The sequence below is a fragment of the Cetorhinus maximus genome, chromosome 4 (assembly GCF_964194155.1).
Source record: "Cetorhinus maximus chromosome 4, sCetMax3.hap1.1, whole genome shotgun sequence".
Lineage (NCBI taxonomy): Eukaryota > Metazoa > Chordata > Chondrichthyes > Lamniformes > Cetorhinidae > Cetorhinus > Cetorhinus maximus.
Window position 1 is genome coordinate 46,525,708 of NC_135882.1, and position 18,380 is coordinate 46,544,087.

At 44.3% G+C, this 18,380-nt stretch overlaps 1 protein-coding gene across 3 annotated transcripts in view; it reads right to left on the minus strand.

Moving 5' to 3' along the window:
* sugct (succinyl-CoA:glutarate-CoA transferase) overlaps positions 1–18,380 on the minus strand; it is a 596,483-nt gene that overhangs the window by 135,156 nt on the left and 442,947 nt on the right. The gene's annotated exons all lie outside the window — the stretch shown is intronic.

Consider the following 18,380-nt stretch of genomic DNA (forward strand, 5'->3'; position numbering starts at 1 on the left):
CAGTGAGAAGATCCACCTTCTCCTAGAAGCTCCTGCAGCGAGAAGATCCATGTGGTTGATGCCCCACCCACCCACTGCTACACGTAATGTTCCAGGGTCCACAGTCGCTGGAGGCCTCCACCTTCCGATCTCCACAAACTGCCCCAGGCCTTCTTCCAAATAAGTACCGACATGTCCATGCCACGTTGATCCAGAGGTGTTCTGGACCGGCGTGATATCCTGCTGGCGGTGCAGATAATTGGATGGGAGAGACAATTCCGATTGGACCTTCATCTACATCCATTAATGGGATGCAAAATGGCTTCATGCCAGCCTCTGGTGGGAATGGCAACCCACCATGACAGGCAGAAGCGCACGTTCTCACCATCATTTCACGCCGGCGAGAAATTGATTTTTTAGCTCCTGCGCATTGTTGTTCCCCCCCATCACCCTCCGCCTGCCTGCCATTAAACCCATCGCTGTTGGGACTGGAAAATCCCAGCCAGAATGTGTCTATACCGAGGAATATTACTTTATATTCTTTGTCATTTTGTTCTTGATGATCCTCACATTCATACTTTCTAGTCCGGTGCATGATTTTGGTCCTTTGCACTACTGCCACTAGCTGTCATGTAGCTCATCTCAATTTTTTACCTGGACTTAGACTGGTTCATTCTGTAGGTATTGTCCTATGACTACTATCTTTCTGTGGCTTACTGTATCCTGTGGTTCCTTGGCTCCCTCCACCTCTGTAATTAACAGTCAGTGCCTGATATCTGTCCATTCATGTAACTTCTTGAACAGCTTCTTTAGTCTTCTTAATTCTCGCAACTATTTCTACCAACCTTGACCCATTCACCATGGCTTTCTTCAGCATTTGCCTCTTTATCTTGTTGACCTTATAGCTGGTTGTGTTGAGCACTGCTCCAGTGCCACGCACACTCTTAAAATATCTGTGCAGAATTACTTCAGGAGTCTAGGACTATTAATTTATCCTTGTTAATTGTTTTGCATTTACTTTCTCATGTTAATTCCTGTGTCTTCCTCTTCAAAGCCACACTCATTCCCTCAACTTGCTGATGAACAGACATGAGATTTGTTCTCCCATTCATTATAATTAGCTTTATATTGTGTAAATATCCCACAGAAATGCACAACTTATGACCAGCACCTTATCCTCCCAGTCACATAAGTATTGGAGAATAAAAAAGAAACTCCTTCCTTCTGCTACAATTTGCATCCAAGAATTTTAAATTGTTACTTAGCTCAGCCTCGCTGTCTCCTGTCCTGTCTGGATTCATTCTTCGCTGCGGCCAAACACTTATTCACTCTCTCTCCTCAGCATCCCTAACCTAGGCACTTATCTGGCAGAAAGGATCACCCACCCATTCCAGGACCCATCCTATTTTCAGCCCATTGATTTCAATGGAATGTGGTTCATGCAGGTTCTGTAATGGACTGGTGATCCACTCTGCCTGGTCACTGTCTGCAGTCAAGTTGAAAATGATCCACATCAAAACAGAAAAAGGCACCAGAAGCAATAATTCCATTGATAAATAATAAGAGAAAACAAAGCCCGAAAGGACACCCATTGGCTTGACTAGATGGTAAGGATGAGGTCAGACCAGTTATTTTTTTGGGGGTGTGGGGGTGTGGGTGTGGGGTGACAATTATCAGTGCTTGAAAATAGAAGCAGTAGTACTGCAGCAATTCATGAAATAAAGATATGCAATTTTCCCCATAGTTGCACCCAGTTACACCCATAAACTGTTGCAAGTTCAGGTGAAAACTCAATCAACCTGAAACGTTAACTTTGTTTCTTTCCACAGATGTTGCCTGACCTGCTAAGCATTTCAAGCATTTCGTGTTTTTATTTCCGATTTCCATCATTTGCAGTATTTTGCTTTTGTACACCCAAAAATTGTTTGCATGTGAGTTAACAGATGGCGAAATTTTAGATCTCATGAGTACAATGTGCCCCAGTTTCCTCAATCTTTTATGCCCACCCATAAAACCCACTGTCCAAAAAAAATGTCCACAAAACTGGCTGCGCCCCCAACTCTGAAATGCGAGAATCATTCAATTACACTTGTTGTCAACACTGCAGCTAGATTTTCAGGCACAACAGGAAACAAAGTAATTTTTCTGGTCTTTAATTACAGTTTTTTGAGCATTTATTTAAAACTTACCCTCATTTTAAAACTGCTCTGTATTATCTGTTTCTTTTAAAGCATATTCATGGCATAAGTATAAGTCACATTAAAAATTGAAAAGCTTCCCCGATTGAGGGTTCTTAAAAGTGGTGTGCCTAATCTACATATATAATGGTTAAATAAGTTGGAACTTAAATTTTGAGGCTTAAAGGAGAAATATAGGGCGTGCGGTTGGCATTTCCTGGGCCCCTATTGTTTACATTGATTTCTGCCCATTTTACAAGAATATTGCCAGGGCTTGAAAATTGCAGCTATGAGGAATGATTGGATAGGCTAGGATTGTTTTCATTGGAACAGAGGAGGCTGAGGGGTGACTTAATCGAGGTGTATCAAATTATGAGAGGCCTAGATAGGGTAGACAGGAAAGACCTGTTTCCCCTAGCTGAGGAATCAATTACCAGGGGGCATCAATTTAAGGTGGTTTGTAGAAGGAATGGGGGGGACATGAGGAAAAACTTATTCACCCTGTGGGTGTCTGGAATTCACTGCCTGATTTGGTGGTTGAGGCTGAAATGCTCAACTCATTTAAAAGGTACCTGGATCTGCATCTGAAGTGCTGTAACCTGCAAGGCTACAGATCGGGTGCTGGAAAGTGGGATTAAAATGAGTGGCTAGTTTCTTTTTTTTCTCTTTTTTGGCTGATGCAGCCACGATGGACTGAATGGCCTCTTTCTGCACCGTAACTTTTCTATGGTTCTATGGTTAAGTTTGGGTGGATTCTAATGAGATTGGGAAGATACTTGGTTGATCTTGACATTAGCAAAATGGTTACGTTTGTGGATGCATTTATGAGTCTAATTTCCATTTGTGCCCATGGAGGAAGCTCCAGGCCAAGTTGATTTAAAATTTCAAAATTTCTGCCCATAAAAATCCTGTATTAATTGTTGCTCGGAGTCCTGATTCTCCACATCATTTGTTAATTTTTGGGGGGTTCTTCTGATTGTCCACTGTGCCTCAGCAGAAATAAAAAAAGTCATAAGGTCTTTTATGACCTCAGGGCAAAGCGCTTTACAGCCAATGGAATACTTTTTGAAGTTTAATTTTTGCTTTAATGTAGGAAACATGGCAGCCAATTTGTGCAGATCAAGGTTGCACAAACATAAATGTGGTACTGACCAAATAATCTGGTTGGATGTTGGTTAAGGTATAAATATTGGCCAGAAAACTAGGGAGAACGCCAGGTTCTTCTTCAAATAGTGCCATGGGGTATTCCATGTCCACCTAAGCGGGTACACGCGGCCTGAGTTTAACTTATCATCCAAAAGGTGACACCTCCAACAGTGTAGCACTCGCCCTGTACTGCATAGGAGTGTCAGTCTGGGTTTTGTACTCAAGTCTCTGGAGTAGGCCTTGAATCCAGGACCTTCTGACTCAGAGAATTGACGGTTACTACAATCATGTCATGGCGGAATTCCACAGAAGTGGCATAAATGGCCATTTCCTCTATTTCTACTGATCTGCGCAGATCGCAGCAGATCAGGAAACCTCTGGGGAAATACCATCCGTGACATTTATTTTCCATGCTATAAACTCTAGTTTCCAGCAAATTCACTTCACTTTCAAGTAAAAGGTATCACTATCTGTACCAAATAACAATAACTTGCATTTTATAACACTTTTAATTGGTGGTTCTGTGACATGAATTTTGAAATAAATGGATGCAAAATCAGGGCTTGCATGCCCACAATTTTCCAAGCTGTGCTTCTTGTGAGCAGCTCTGGATTGCAAAATCATCCTATTACTATAATAACGTGTTCAAATCGCTTCAGATACAAAAGAAAAGCAGCAGACTGAGTGCTGAAAGGGTCAAGAAAGTGACTGAGGGTATGGTCAAGATGGCCAGTTATGAGGTGGCTATAGAGGGGTGAAAGGTTGCAAACTGGGGGGGTTTGTGTGTTCCAGAGTGAGGGATTGAGGTGGTTGAAGGCCCTCCCATTGAAGGTGGAGAGCTAAGTGTGGCGATCTGAAAAAGTCCAGAGTTGGAACAGTGAAGAAAGCCTGCCTGGAATATAGGACTGAAGAAGGCTGTAGAAGTCAGAGAGGTGAGAACTTGTAGATGGGACATTGATTTTGAAATTTGAAAATAAGGGAGCCAATGAATGTTGGCAAGCACAGGGATGATAGGGGATAGATGCAGGCAACCAAACTCTGGAAATGTTGCAATTTGTGAAACATTGATTTTATTGGGTGAACTCATCAAACATCTAATATAGTAGCAAGATTTGGTCAAATTAGCACTTTAGATCTAATGGCTGGGGAAATGATTCAATCAACATGAAGCATTAAGAGAGTTTACCAAAAAATCTTGTAAAACAAATTATAATCTTTTGAGACAATTTGGAGCATTTAGCAACATATTGGAATAATTTTCGTTGGCTTACTGTCTCGTTCATACTGAAAAGGCAGGCTATTTTTAAAAAAAAACTACTGTTCACTGGCCACCTGAGTCCTGCCTGATGCGATTTTCTCACAATGCATGGCCTTCTGTAAATATTTAAATCATGGTTCTGTGATGGCTGTAAGACTTCAGTACAACTTTTCTGTACCAATGATCAGGGAATGCCCCATGCACGGTCCACCCAGTGGTATCAGACGTACAATCACTGACATATTCTGAAAATTGGCTCCATGTCTCTGCAGATCACAATTTGTACTTGAAACTCTCCACCTTCAAGTGCACTGCCTTGAGACTAGTCAGATTTAGTTCTATTTCAGGAGCTAAAATCTGATATAATGACCTTTGAAAATGGTTTTCTTCCTGAAAACTGCCAGCTATGATTAGAAAACCAGAAAGCAGAGTCCAAAGCCATGTATAAATATAAATAATTACACACAAAGTGAGATTTTTTTTCCTGGGGACAGCTGAAAATATTCACTGAGTGTATAAATGGCTACAGTATGTCCATAATTTAAGTAGGTCAATGCTAATTATTTCAACACTAACTTAGGAAGCTTGTAGTTGTTAAGAGATGCAGACAGACTTTGAGTTTCACAAAATTCTTTAACGCAAAAAAATTTCAATCAAACTCCCAAATGCAGATTGTGACCATTGATAAAATATGGAGTTTTACTGGTCTATTTCTTAAGGTAGTGCCCATTTTTCTTCTCCATTTACACAAAGCCTGCTGGGCTGTTCTGGGACTGATCTGTTTGAATTGGAGGCGTATGAAAGTGACAGGCAGGAAAAGACAAGCTGGTTCATTAAGTTGCTGCACAGAACACCATGCCTGGAGCATCATCACTAAACACTTCCTCATCCCATCCCCCTCCCACCCCCCACAGCCATGTAATGTCCTGGAAGCTGTAAAAAAAGAACAGAACCTAGGGCCAATAAGGGGAAAAAAAATCTGTAAAGTTCCTCTCTGTCCCCTTAGGCAATTGAAATCAGTCCAGGGGATTACATTGACCATGTGTATGTAAACTGTTACCTTTTATATCTGCCCAAGCCAAGAACCAATCTTTTGAAGGCTTGTAGGCAGACAGTAAGCACCGCATAAACCAGGAATGTATTCCAGGCTTCCCGGAGACTACTTTCTGGGAAAAGAAGAACTGTCCGACATCTAGCCTAGTTCTACTTTTGCATGGTTTAAATGTAAGTGCTCCATCCTCATGTCCTCTCCAATAAACAAATTGAAATAACCTACCAAAGGCACACAATCCTGGCCCTTTTTTTAATATAAATCTCTATCAGGTCACCTCTAAGTCTACACTGTAAAGTAAATAGGATCCAGCTGTTTAAGCCAATAGAGTGACTCGGGTTCTTAAAGTTAGAAATCATTCTCGTAGCTTTTTTTTATTCTTTCCTTGGATATGAGTGTCACTAGCTTGCCAACATTGTTACCCATTGCTGATTGCCCTTGAGAAATTGGTGGTAAGCCACCTTCTTGAACCACTGCAGTCTATCTGGTGCAGGTACACACACTGTGCTGTTAGGTAGGGAGTTCCAAGATTTTGATCCAGCGACAGTGAAGGAAACACAGTATAGTTCCAAGTCAGGGTGGTGTGTGGCTTGACGCGGAACTTGCAAGTGGTGGTGTTCTCATGCATCCACTGCCCTTGTCCTTCTAGGTGGTGGGGATGATGAGTTTGGAAGGTGCTGTTGAAAGAGGCTTGACAAGTTGCTGCAGAGCATCTTGTAGTTGATGCCATTGTGTATTGGTGGTGGAGGGAGGAAGCCCTGGCAATCCAACTTCCAGGTCTACACAACTCAGGCCAGTTTGCATTTCAATTTTTTGTTCATTACATTGACAAATTTGAATCTTATAAACCTGCAAGTTGGACAAGGCCTGTTATCTCATTGGCAGCTGAATCCTAAATCATAACACCAAGATCTGCTAGTATCAGCAATATTGAGATATGTGCAAATTAATTAAAACATCGATTTGAACTTTAAGGACTAGAAGTTGGTTTAAGCCAGTTTTGGGCATGGGGTCATGATTTGTGACCTGCCTGGGATGCAGATCAAGTGGGCATGTGCAATTTTCATTTATCCACCCATCTGCATGATTTCTGCAGTGGCCCAAGCGGCTCTGGTGCTGCTCCTATGTTCCCCATGCTGACTGTAGACTCTCGGCTCAGCAGGAGAAAGTGTTGTTTGTCAATCATCGTATGGCACCTACAATCAATTAAATTGGTGCTGCCATGCTGCTGTAGAATGTGCTATGTCTGGATTCGAACAAGGAAGACCTATAGGCGTCTCAGGGTATTTACTTAAAAACTAGTGTACTTACAATACAGTCTGTACATAGTGGGCCACAGGGAAGGCACATCTCTCCTCAAGGCTGCCAGTCTGCTGCCTGGAGTATCTAGCACATGACTGCATGATGTCAGTGCTACATCATCATGTACCTCATAGATTAGCATATCCATCCTCTGTATACTACAGAGCCCACCCTTTCCAGCGTGTAAATGGTGGCCAATACCATGAGAACACTGGTGGGATGACCTGTATACTCTCCCCATTGATATATGAGTCTCTGTTGGCTGCCATCAGAGCTTCCACTGCAGTGCAGATGAAATCCTCCTGACATCTCATTGCTGCAATGGAAGCTCAGACAGAGGCGTGAGATCCATGGCTGCTGCCATGTAGGCACAGACTGTTGTCACTCACGCAGAGACTGCTGCCATCATGGATAGGGAGCTTAGTGCTCAATCGGGCTTGCAGGCTCTGAGAGAAGTCTGTAATTTGTGCTCTTGGAGATTATGAGAATTGCTGAAGCACTGCCCCATGGTGGCTCTGTGGAAGAACCTGCTGTCTTCTCTCAGGATGACAACATTCATGCTCCCACCACTGTCACTCTGCCAGTGCTTTTGGTGATGCCTCTGAACTAGCTAGTCCAGACTGTTATTGCCTGCACTGAGCTGCTGAAGCCCAAAACCGGGCCTTTAAGGTGCAGAGTTGTTCAAAGCCATCCTACAAAACCATCAGAAGTCTCCCACAGTGAAAGTCAACAGCACCGGAGTAGCACTGCTTAGGTGTGCAAGTACTAGGATAGGCAAGGGGACCTGCAAGACAAGCAGTAAAGGAATACACAACTGTGAATAGTTCATAGTTGTTTTTATAATTCTACACAGTGCTGGATAAGGATGTTTTGTGAAAGTTTTTCTTGTGGCTTTTATTACTGAATGTTGGCCAGAGCTCTGAAGAAGAGTCATACGGACTTGAAACATTAACTTTGTTTTTCTCTCTCCACAGGTGCTGTCAGACCTGCTGAGCTTTTGCAGCATTTTCTGTTTTTGTTTCAGATTTACAGCATCTGCAGTATTTTGCTTTTATCTCTGCAAAGATCCACTTTAGGCAGTCTAGGCAGAGTAAGCGTTGTTTGAGAAAGCCAATTATCTGTTTCCTGGCTTTCGTTGAATGCCCATTCTGCTCACATGATGAGATAGTGGAATGGGGTCGTAGATGGAGTAACTCCTGGTTGCGAACCACCAGCCCCTGGGTCTTCTCGGAGTTGCGAAGGCAATGGGTACTGTGGACTGTTGCAGGGTGAAGCGTAATGGCCACTGTTAGGATAGTGGGCATTCACCGAAATGAACTTCTTTATGTGGTTGTACATCGACTGCGCTTTTATGGAGTTGGTACACCTTGCAGTTTCTCTATTCTCCCCATTGATATGTGAGGCCCGCAGAGCCAGGTTTTTTAAAATTCATTTACAGGATGTTGGCATCGCTGGCTAGGCCAGCATTTATTATCCATCCCTAATTGCCCTTGAAAAGGTGGTGGTGAGCTGCCTTCTTGAACTGCTGCAGTCCATGTGGCGTAGGTACAACCACAGTGCTGTTAGGGAGGGAGTTCCAGGATTTTGACCCATTGACAGTGAAGGAACGACGATATAGTTCCAAGTCAAGATGGTGAGTGGGTTGGAGAGGAACTTCCAGGTGGTGGTGTTCCCAAGTATCTGTTACCCTTGTCCTTCTAGATAGTAGCAGTTGTGGGTTTGGAAGGCGCTGTCTAAGGAACATTGGTGAATTCCGGCAGTGCATCTTGCAGATGGTACACACTGCCGCCACTGTTTGTTGGTGTTGGAGGGAGTGAATGATTGTGGAGGGGGTGCAAATCAAACAGGCTGCTTTGTCCTGGACGATGTCAAGCTTCTTGAGTACTGTTGGAGCTGCACCCATCCAGGCAAGTGAAGAATATTCCATCACACTCCTGAATTGTGCCTTGTAGATGGTGGACAGGGTTTGGAGAGTCAGAAGGTGTGCTACTCGCCACAGGATTCCTCGCTTCTGACCTGCTCTTGTAGCCACAGTATTTATATGGCTAGTCCAGTTCAGTTTCTGGTCAATGGTAACCCCCAGGGTGTTGTTAGTGGGGGATTCAGTGATGGTAGTGCCATTGAATGTCAAGGGGCAATGGCTAGACTCTCTCTTGTTGGAGATGGTCATTGCCTGGCACTTGTGTGGCACTAATGTTATTTGCCACTTGTCAGCCCAAACCTGGATATTGTCCAGGTCTTGCTGCATTTGGACATGGACTGCTCCGGTACCTGAGCAGTCGTAAATGGTGCTGAACATTGTGCAATCATCAGCAAAGGAAGGTGTCTGCAGTTAATGGCACTCTGCACCATCAGGAATCCAGCAGTCCTAGTCAACTCACGTTCCTTTTCATCCTGTTCTTGCCTCCTGTGGGAGAAGAGAATGAAGTTTCATCGTCTTGTGTATATGGCACTCATCGCCATCTGGATGATGCGATCAACTCCTTATTGTGAAATATTCATGATATCTGCTGCTGTCACCTGGAAGGGTCTAAATGCATAAATGAAGAGGCTGATGGTGACCTAACGTGGCCATTGAAAGGGCTCACCTCACCCTGATGTGGAGCTCCAGGTCAGGCTGAAGGAGGTGGCACAGTTCTGTGACTTTCTTCTTGGAAAATCTGAGCCTCCTTAGGCATTGATCTGGCTCACAGGATCGTGGGAGTACTGGTCATGTAAGACTCGTGGTGAGTAGGACCATTGATGGAGAGTGCTTCTTCTGCTCCCATCTCGCAGAGCTCTGCTCCATCTGATGGTCATGTTATAGACCAAGAAGTACTGCAAAAACTGCCCCACTCCTGGGTCCAGTTCTCCTCTATCCTTCCTGACTGAAATTATCAACTGTCACAAAACACCTTCAATAACACTCCACAATGCTTCCACCAGCTCTGTCTGAACACATGTAAGTGAGAAACACCTCGCCTGCAGCTTGGTGAGTGGCATGTTAAGTAGCCCCAGCTCAAGGTCCACGTTGTCTTTTTGCACTTGGCTTTTTGTGAGTAATTAATGCATATGTAGACAGAACCTGCCTAGTCCAAGTTTGCAATCTTGGCATCATATCACCCAGTTAGACTGAGGTCAGGATGTCATCCATTCACAGTTCCCTGACATGTACACCCTTCTACTGCATTAACACTGTGTGCAGGAAGTAGCTGGTGGTACATGCCACAGTTTGAAAGCTATGTAAGGCCTACGTAAGTGACGCTACATGAACCAATTCTGCACCCAATATATGGACCCACAGCTCCAATATATGCACCTATATGGCCAATGAAAATGAAAGAAAAAAACACTGCCTGATTTTAAAGAATGCAAAAAGGAAGCATATATTCCACTTAGAGAAAGAAAGCAACACAGCTAAGATTTCAGGGTCTGAATCAGGAAGTCACGTACCCCAAATGCTGAAAGAAATTATTGCCAGGAAGCATATAAGGAAGCAGACAAAAATCAGAAGAGGGTAAAAGAATGACTGTACACACAGGCTCTTTGTGTGCCTTCAAAAGAGTACTGGACTAGTTCCTAAATTGAGAAGGTCATGTCTCATAAAAGGCAGGTAAGTTGCCAAGTGCTATATGCATGGTCTGAGTGGTCTTCTGGATTAGTTTGAATCAACTCTGAGGGTTGGAGGGGAATTTCTCAATTGTTTTTCCATGATTGACATGAGCTTTTTTTTGGCCAATCTTTCCCAAGATTGATGTAGGGCGGGTTAGTATGGGTGCTGCTGGGTATGGGTTCCTAACACATTGCTCCAAGCATCACAGTTCTGTGACTTGGTAAACCAGAAGGCTCAATGGATGGCAAATTGACTGCCCATCAATTTTGTATGTGTATATGTACTTGAATGGGTATTAAGGATCAATATATGTTATATATGAAGCAGGTAGAGTGTTAATACCATGTAGATCCTTCAAAGGATAAATTGGGGAGAAATATTGTACAGGAAATAGCAGATGTGTTGAATTCATTCCTCATATCGTTTTTACAAATGAAGACTGTAGATAAGTTCCAGTTTCAAACTCACTTGAGAATTAGTAATTTAGAGGTTAGGAAAACATGTGTTCATAAGAAATGCAAACCAATAAATGAATACGGGGCACCTGGGCCAGAAATGATACACCCTAGAATTCCCAAAGAAATGAGTCAGGAAGCAGGTGAGATTGTGGTGAATGACTATTAATTCCTGTATGCTGCCTAAGTAATGTAGGGTTGAGGGGGGAACTTAAATCAGGTGCAAGTACCCTGGCAGTGGCAGGAAATCAGCTGGAACCTTAAGGTGCTGGGACTCTGCCTAGAAGAGAAAACTGCTACAAAAATCCAAAGGGTCCTGGGATAAATGAAACTTTGACCTGTCTCAAGCATGGACAACAGCTCCAGAAAAGGTGGGGCTGGTGAATAAGATTTCCTCTGCTGTAATTTCTGGTGCTCGCACCTTCATTATGTCCATTCTCTGGTGCGACTTTACAACGCAGTCAGAAATTGAGCCCACCAGGGTCTTTTTTCATAATTCTTTCACGGGATCTGGACGTTGCTGGCTAGGCCAGCATTTATTACCCATCCTAACTGCCCTTGAGAAAGTGATGGTGAGCTGTCTTCTTGAACTGCTGCAGTCCATGTAGTGTAGGTACACCCACAGTACTATCAGGAAGGGAGTTCCAGGATTTTGACCCAGTGACAGTGAAGGAATGGTGATATAGTTCCAAGTCAGGATGGTGTGTGGCTTGGAGGGGAACTTGCAGGTGGTGGTGTTCTCATGCATCTGCTGCCCTTGTCCTTCTCAGTGGTAGAGGTTGTGGAGTTGGAAGGTGCTGTAGAAGGAGCCTTAGTGAGTGGATGCAGTGCATCTTGTAGGTGGTACACACCCCTGCCACTGTGTGTCAATGGTGGGGGGAGTGGATGTTTAAGATGACAGATGGGGTGCCAATCAAGCAGGCCGCTTTGTCCTAGATGGTGACACGCTTCTTGAGTGTTGTCACAGCTGCACTCATCCAGGCAAGTGGAGAGTATTCCATCACACTCCTGACTTGTGCCTTGAAGATGGTGGGCAGGTTTTGGGAAGTCAGGAGGCTAGTTACACGCCACAGAATTCCTAGCCTCTGACCTGCTCCTGTAACCATAGTATTTATATGGCTGGTCCAGGTTAGTTTCTGGTCAATGGAAACCGCCAGGATGTTGATGCTGAGGGAATCAGTGATAGTAATGTTGTTGAACGTAAAAGGGAAATGATTAGATTCTCTCTTATTGGAGATGATTATTGGCTAGCACTTGTGTGGCATGAATGTTACTTATCAGCCCAAGCCTGAATATTGTCCAGGTCGTGCTGCACGCGGGCACGGAGTGCTGCAGTATCTAAGGAATCACGAATGGTGCTGAACACTGTGCAATCATCAGCGAACATCCACACTTCTGATCTTATGATGGAGGGAAGATCATTGATGAAGCAGCTGAAGAGGGTTGGGCCAAAGATACTACCCTGAGGAACTCCTGCAGCGATTTCCCAGGACTGAGGTGATTGACCTACAACAACCACAACCACCATTTTTTGTGCTAGATATGATTCCAACCAATGGAGAGTGTTCTCCCTGATTCTAACTAACTTCAGTTTTGCTAGGACTCCTTGATGCCACACTCGGTCAAAAGCTGCCTTGATGTCAAGGGCAGTCACTCTCACCTTGCTTCTTCAGCTCTTTTTTGGACCAGGGCTGTAATGAGGTCAGGAGTTGAATGGTTCCTGGCAGAACCCAAACTGAGCGTCAGTGAGCAGGTTATTGTTGAGTAAGTGCCGCTTGATAGCACTGTTGATGACACCTTCCATCACTTAGCTGATGATCGGGAATAGACTGATGAGGTGCTAATCGGCCAGGTTAGATTTGTCCTGCTTTTTGTGTTCAGGACATACCTGGGCAGTTTTTCTACAGTGCCTGGTAGATGCAAATGCTGTAGCTGTATTGGAACAGCTTGTTTAGGGGCGTGGCATGTTCTGGAACACAAGTCTTCAGCACTATTGCCAGAATGTTGACAGGGCCCAAAGCCTTTGCAGTATCCAGTGCCTTCAGCAGTTTCTTGATATCACGTGGAATGAATCAAATTGACTGAAGACTGGCATCTGTGATGCTGGCAACCTCAGAAGGAGGCCGAGATGGATCATCCACTTGAAACTTCTGGCTGAATATGGTTGCAAATGCTTCAGCCTTATCTTTTGCACTGATGTGCTGAGCTCCCCCATTGGGGATAGGGATATTTGTAGAGCCTCCTCCTCCTCCACTGGAGTCTCCAGGCTTTTGATTTAGAAAAAATGTGGCTGATTTTCCAGATCAGCCATCCTTTATAAAGGAGACCAAGCAGATGTACAACTTGACATTGTGGGCGTGGAGGAGGGAAGGTGCGACGTCACCTGCTAACACCTTCCCGTTCAGCCATCTCGAATGATATCATTCGATGCCTGCTCTCCTAGCAGGTGTCTAAGATATCCCCATATTGGTGCGGGCATCAGATGCACTGGTGGGATCAGGATCCTGCTGGGCCTCACTCAGATTGGCACAGTGGAGCCGAGGATTTTTGTAGCCAATATTTTTAACAGATCTATTCACGTGTAGGCTATACTTGCGTACCTGAAGATAATGAAAAGCATCCCAATATTTTAAAAAAGAGTGCAGTTGAATCAGGAATTACAGGCTAATTGCATTAACAATAGACAGGCAAAAGTACTCAAAATCATTCTACTGGATAGAATTTTAGAAACTGCAGCACTGAACACAGCCATTGGCTCATCACTCCTGTACCTGTGCTACATCTTCAACAAGAACTGTCTACTTTAATCCAATTTCCTTCCCTTTCTTTATGTCCTTTTATATTTTTCCTTTTCACATACAGGATTCTATTAGTGTTCATTTGAAGAACATACTAGCCTTAAGAGATGGCTAGCATAGATTTAGAAGCCATGGGTCATGTTTCACATAATCTACTTTGAGGTTGTAACTACACCAAGTAGCCGAAGGCTATCCAGTGGATATAATTTATGTTGAAGTGGTGCAGTTCTGCCTTCGAAGCTTTCTGAAATGTGGATCAGCAATTTAAAGAAAATCAGCCCTTTTATCACTACCGATACTTAACCTTTAGTAATTCAGGAAATTTAATGATATGAATATTTACAGATATAATTAGCAGGGTTTTCTGGAGATGAATTTCAAAACAAATTCAAATAGTTCTTTATATTAACTTAATCCTCTTTAAATTTTCCAAGTCAGCAAGGAGATCACTTTTTTACTGTTCCATTAAAAAAAATGATAGAATACTTTTATTGAAAACATATTTTCTTGTGTAAAGATATACCTGATTTTAACAGGGCCACAAGCATATTGAAGTTTAGAGGCATGTGTATAGAAGAAAATAGAATGAGAATTGGCTATTGCTTTCAATATTAATTTTGCAAAAGATACAAGTTGCACAACACAAAGAAGAAAGTGGGTCTGTAGGAATCCACCTCCCCCTTTGCCCATCTATTTACTTAAGTCAAGATGAGTGGCTGTTGCAATATTTTGATTATTAATGTACAACTTACCAGATTCAAAGGGAGTAAGTATCTTGACGGTGACATGTTGATCTTTAGTGTACAGTTTACCAAATTCACTTGGGGTTAGATATACAGAAGGGGACAATACTCTTTGGTGTACAATTCATCAGATTCAAGTGTATGGTTAGATATACAGAGGATGCTGCTGAACATCAGTGTCTAATTTATTCTGGTTGGCTTGGGGGCATAGATATATGGTAGGTGACATGATGATGTGGTTCAGCTCTTTCAATTTCAATAACCTTCCAAGTTGGGGTTCGTAGCAGCTATTCAGCAGCCATGAGCATTCCAATAGTGATATATGAATTGAGACTGCTGTAACCTCATAGCCTGCTGCTTTGAGTGGGTGTTTTAAAATCAATATAGAAAGGCTTACCTCCCCACACCCCACCCTCTAGGAAATAAAAGATACATCTATTAATCTTTCCAAAAACACTAGAGTGGATTGTAAATGGCAAGATATTTGTCACATAATATCACAGCTGGGGAGCTGTGATCATTTTAACACATCCACTTATCCCCACTGACTGAGACCAAATGTAGATCAGATATCCAGAGTTGCTTTTATTGGCAATGGCCCTGTTCATAACAGTTAAGACTGTCTAACACAGATCCGGCTTAAATAGGACACTTACATATTTAAATCTGTCTCTAGACCAATGAAAGAGGAAAGTGTCAGAAATAATTTTCATGCAGCATAACAACAGAGGCTTAATTCCAGATTGTCTCCAGCTGATTCTGTCCACCAGCAGTGCAGAGAAAGATCCCACCATCAGATCAGTTTCCTTTTAATAACATTTCACATATAATTTCAGTGAATAATATGGCATTCATGCCTAGCTAAAAGCTCTTGTAGTAAAGGAAAACTGGACTCATACAGGAAATAACAATGTTTGCAACACTTGATCTGCCCAACTAAATTCATTTAAACAAGCCAATTACACAGCAATTTCAATTCAATAATTTTATAGTTAAAACCACATACACACAGCTTTTTGAAATGCAGACATAATACCAGTTAAGGGGACAATGATAATCTTAACATTTGGCAAGCAAGCTTCCTGCTACTGGTTTTTAAACATGCAAATGTGATTTGCTACCATAATGCTTATCAGCATAACAAAGTTGAACAGGCTGGGCCATACCCATTGAAGTTTAGAAAAACGAGAGGTGGTCTTATCAAAACATATCAGCTCCTGCGGGGACTTGATAGGGTGGGTACCAGGAGGATGTTTCCTGTTGTAGATGAGAACTAAGGAACATAGGTGGAACCATCCCAGATTTGCACTAAGTGCAGTAGCGGGCGGGAAAAAGGACGCTTTACCCTCTGGCCGCAAAGGCGGGTTTTCATGCCATGTCCCTGCCTCATTAATAATGCATTCCCGGGAAACATGCCACTTCGCTGGTGGGTGGCCTCCGATTCTCCCGCCACGTGATCTTCTCCCCACTTCCTCACACGGGAAGCCATGTTTAAAGTGCAGCCACGCACACACCTCTCAGTGCTTCCAGCCCAGGACTGCTGCACAGAAGACAAGGCCCCGAAAGATAAGGAGACTGCAGCCCCTACCCCGATTCAGGGTCCTGTCCTTGGAACATCTTTTGGATGCCATGAATGGTGGTCAGTGCCAATGCTGCCCACAAGAGGTCGGCAGAGTGCAGAAAGAGGATGAACAATCTCATCTGTGCCGCCAGGGTAAGTCAACCATCTCATCACTCTAAACTCACACATTCACAAGCCCATCACACATTCACTGGCATCTCACTCACTGCCAGCTCAAGGGACATCACCACTCACTCTCTCACACATGCCCTCGTATCTCCATCTGGCCTCATCTCTTGTGGAAATCACCTCCTCATCCCATCCATGGTTCCATTCAGCATGCACAAATGCACACCTAGCATCCTTCTCATTTGGCCAGGCTTGCGCCTAGCTCACACTCTCTCCATCTGTCTTTATGCAGGACAAGGTCGCACACAATAAAAGGGAGAGGTCCCAGACCAGGGGTGGAGTGCCGACATCAAGATTCTCACTCCCTTCAAAGAGCTGGCAGTGAGTGAGATGCCAGTGAATGTGTGATGGGCTTGTGAATGTGTGAGAGCTGGCTGGAGAGGACGTGGACTGTTCCTGTGGCAATGGCGAGGTTGGCGCCAAGCATCCAAGTGAGGAACATGCACCAGATCATCCCTCAGGCAACCTTGGCCCCGTCTCCAGCGCTGATAGCACCTTGGATGAGGACCCTGGTGACAGCACTTTCGTAGACCTGTCACAGCGCTCACTCATACCCTCCACCAGCGCAGTGACACACACCTTGGTGGGACCTACATGTACAGCAGGATCGGGTTCACTATCTGGTGAGCACAGCACACAATCTGTTCCACAGCAGGCGAAGGCAGGGACACCTGAGGCTCCTTGTTTTGATGATCAGTGTTTGTGTCACTCAGTTGTGAAACCTTGGTCCCTACACAAGATAAAGGCAGGTGTCTCAGTCCAGGGCCTTTTCCCTGTGCTTTCTGCAACCTTCCCAGCACACTGATGGTGTGCCTTCATAGTCACTGGTCACATCAGCCATGCCTTCACCTCGATGCAGCTTATCATTGCTGCCAGAATGTCCAGGGCCGGCGGCACAGAGTTCCGTCATTCTCTCTGTGTGCCCTCAGCACCTTTGTGGTGTGGCTACCCCCGCCCCATCTCATCATGTGTCTGGTGACAGTGTGGTCCTGAAGGGTTCAGCTCACGAAGGATGCCATAGGATCAGGAGAAGTTAAAGGTTCCTGCATCTCCATGATATGATTCTGTCCACAAGAGCGCAAGTGATCTACCATCAGCCAGACAGGAGTCAGACATTCACATAAGCTTTGTGAGGATCTATGGAGTGTCCCCACTGCATGTCATCATCATCCTCTTGGAATGTAGGGACTGTGGGCATCTCCATGACAGGAGCCTTATCACAGAGGGTACGTGCGCTGCCATCAGCCAGACAGGAGTCAAACTTTCAGAAATGCAATGTGATGATCTATGGTGTCTCCTTACCGCATGTCTTAATCATCCTCCACGGATCTAGCAGTTATGAGGGCCTCCCGAGTGTGCCTGCATCGTCTAGCCAGTGCAATGGCCTCATCACTGTCATCCTTGCCTTCGAGGACCTCCTCCCCCTCATATCCATCAACATCCTCCTCATCGAAGGAGACGTGCAGCTCCTCCATCTCCTCCTCAAGCAGCTCCTCCGTTGCAGTGCCAGGTTGTGAAGGGCGCAGCAGGTGATGACGATGCGTGACACCCTCCATGGACTGTGTTGTAGGGCTTCATCAGACTGGTCCAGGCACCAGAACCTCATTTTCAACATTCGAATAGCTTGTCCCACCAAAGTGCAAGTTTCAGCATGAGCCTCACTGCACCTTCTCTCTGTTTTGCATACTTAGGCCGCCACACAGATGTCATCAACCATGTCCTTTGCAGATAGCCTTTGTCCCCAAGGAGCCAACCCTGCAGCCTCTGTGGACCCTGGAAGACATCAGGGATCTGAGATCTACTGGGAATGTAGGAGTCATGGACACTCCCTGGAAACTGTGCGCAGATCTGTAGGATGTGTTTGTGGTGGGGCGACAGTGGCATAGTCGCTGGACTAGTATTCCAGAAACCTAGGGTAATGCTTTGGGGACCCGGGTTCGATTCCCACCATGGCAGATAGTGAAAAATCTGGAATTAAAAGTCTAATGATGACCACAAAACAATTGTTGCAAAAACCCATCTGGTTCACTAATATCCCTTTAGGGAAGGAAAATCTGCCTTCTTTACCTGGTCATGTGACTCCAGACCCATAGCAATGTGGTTGACTCTTAAATGCCCTCTGAACAAGG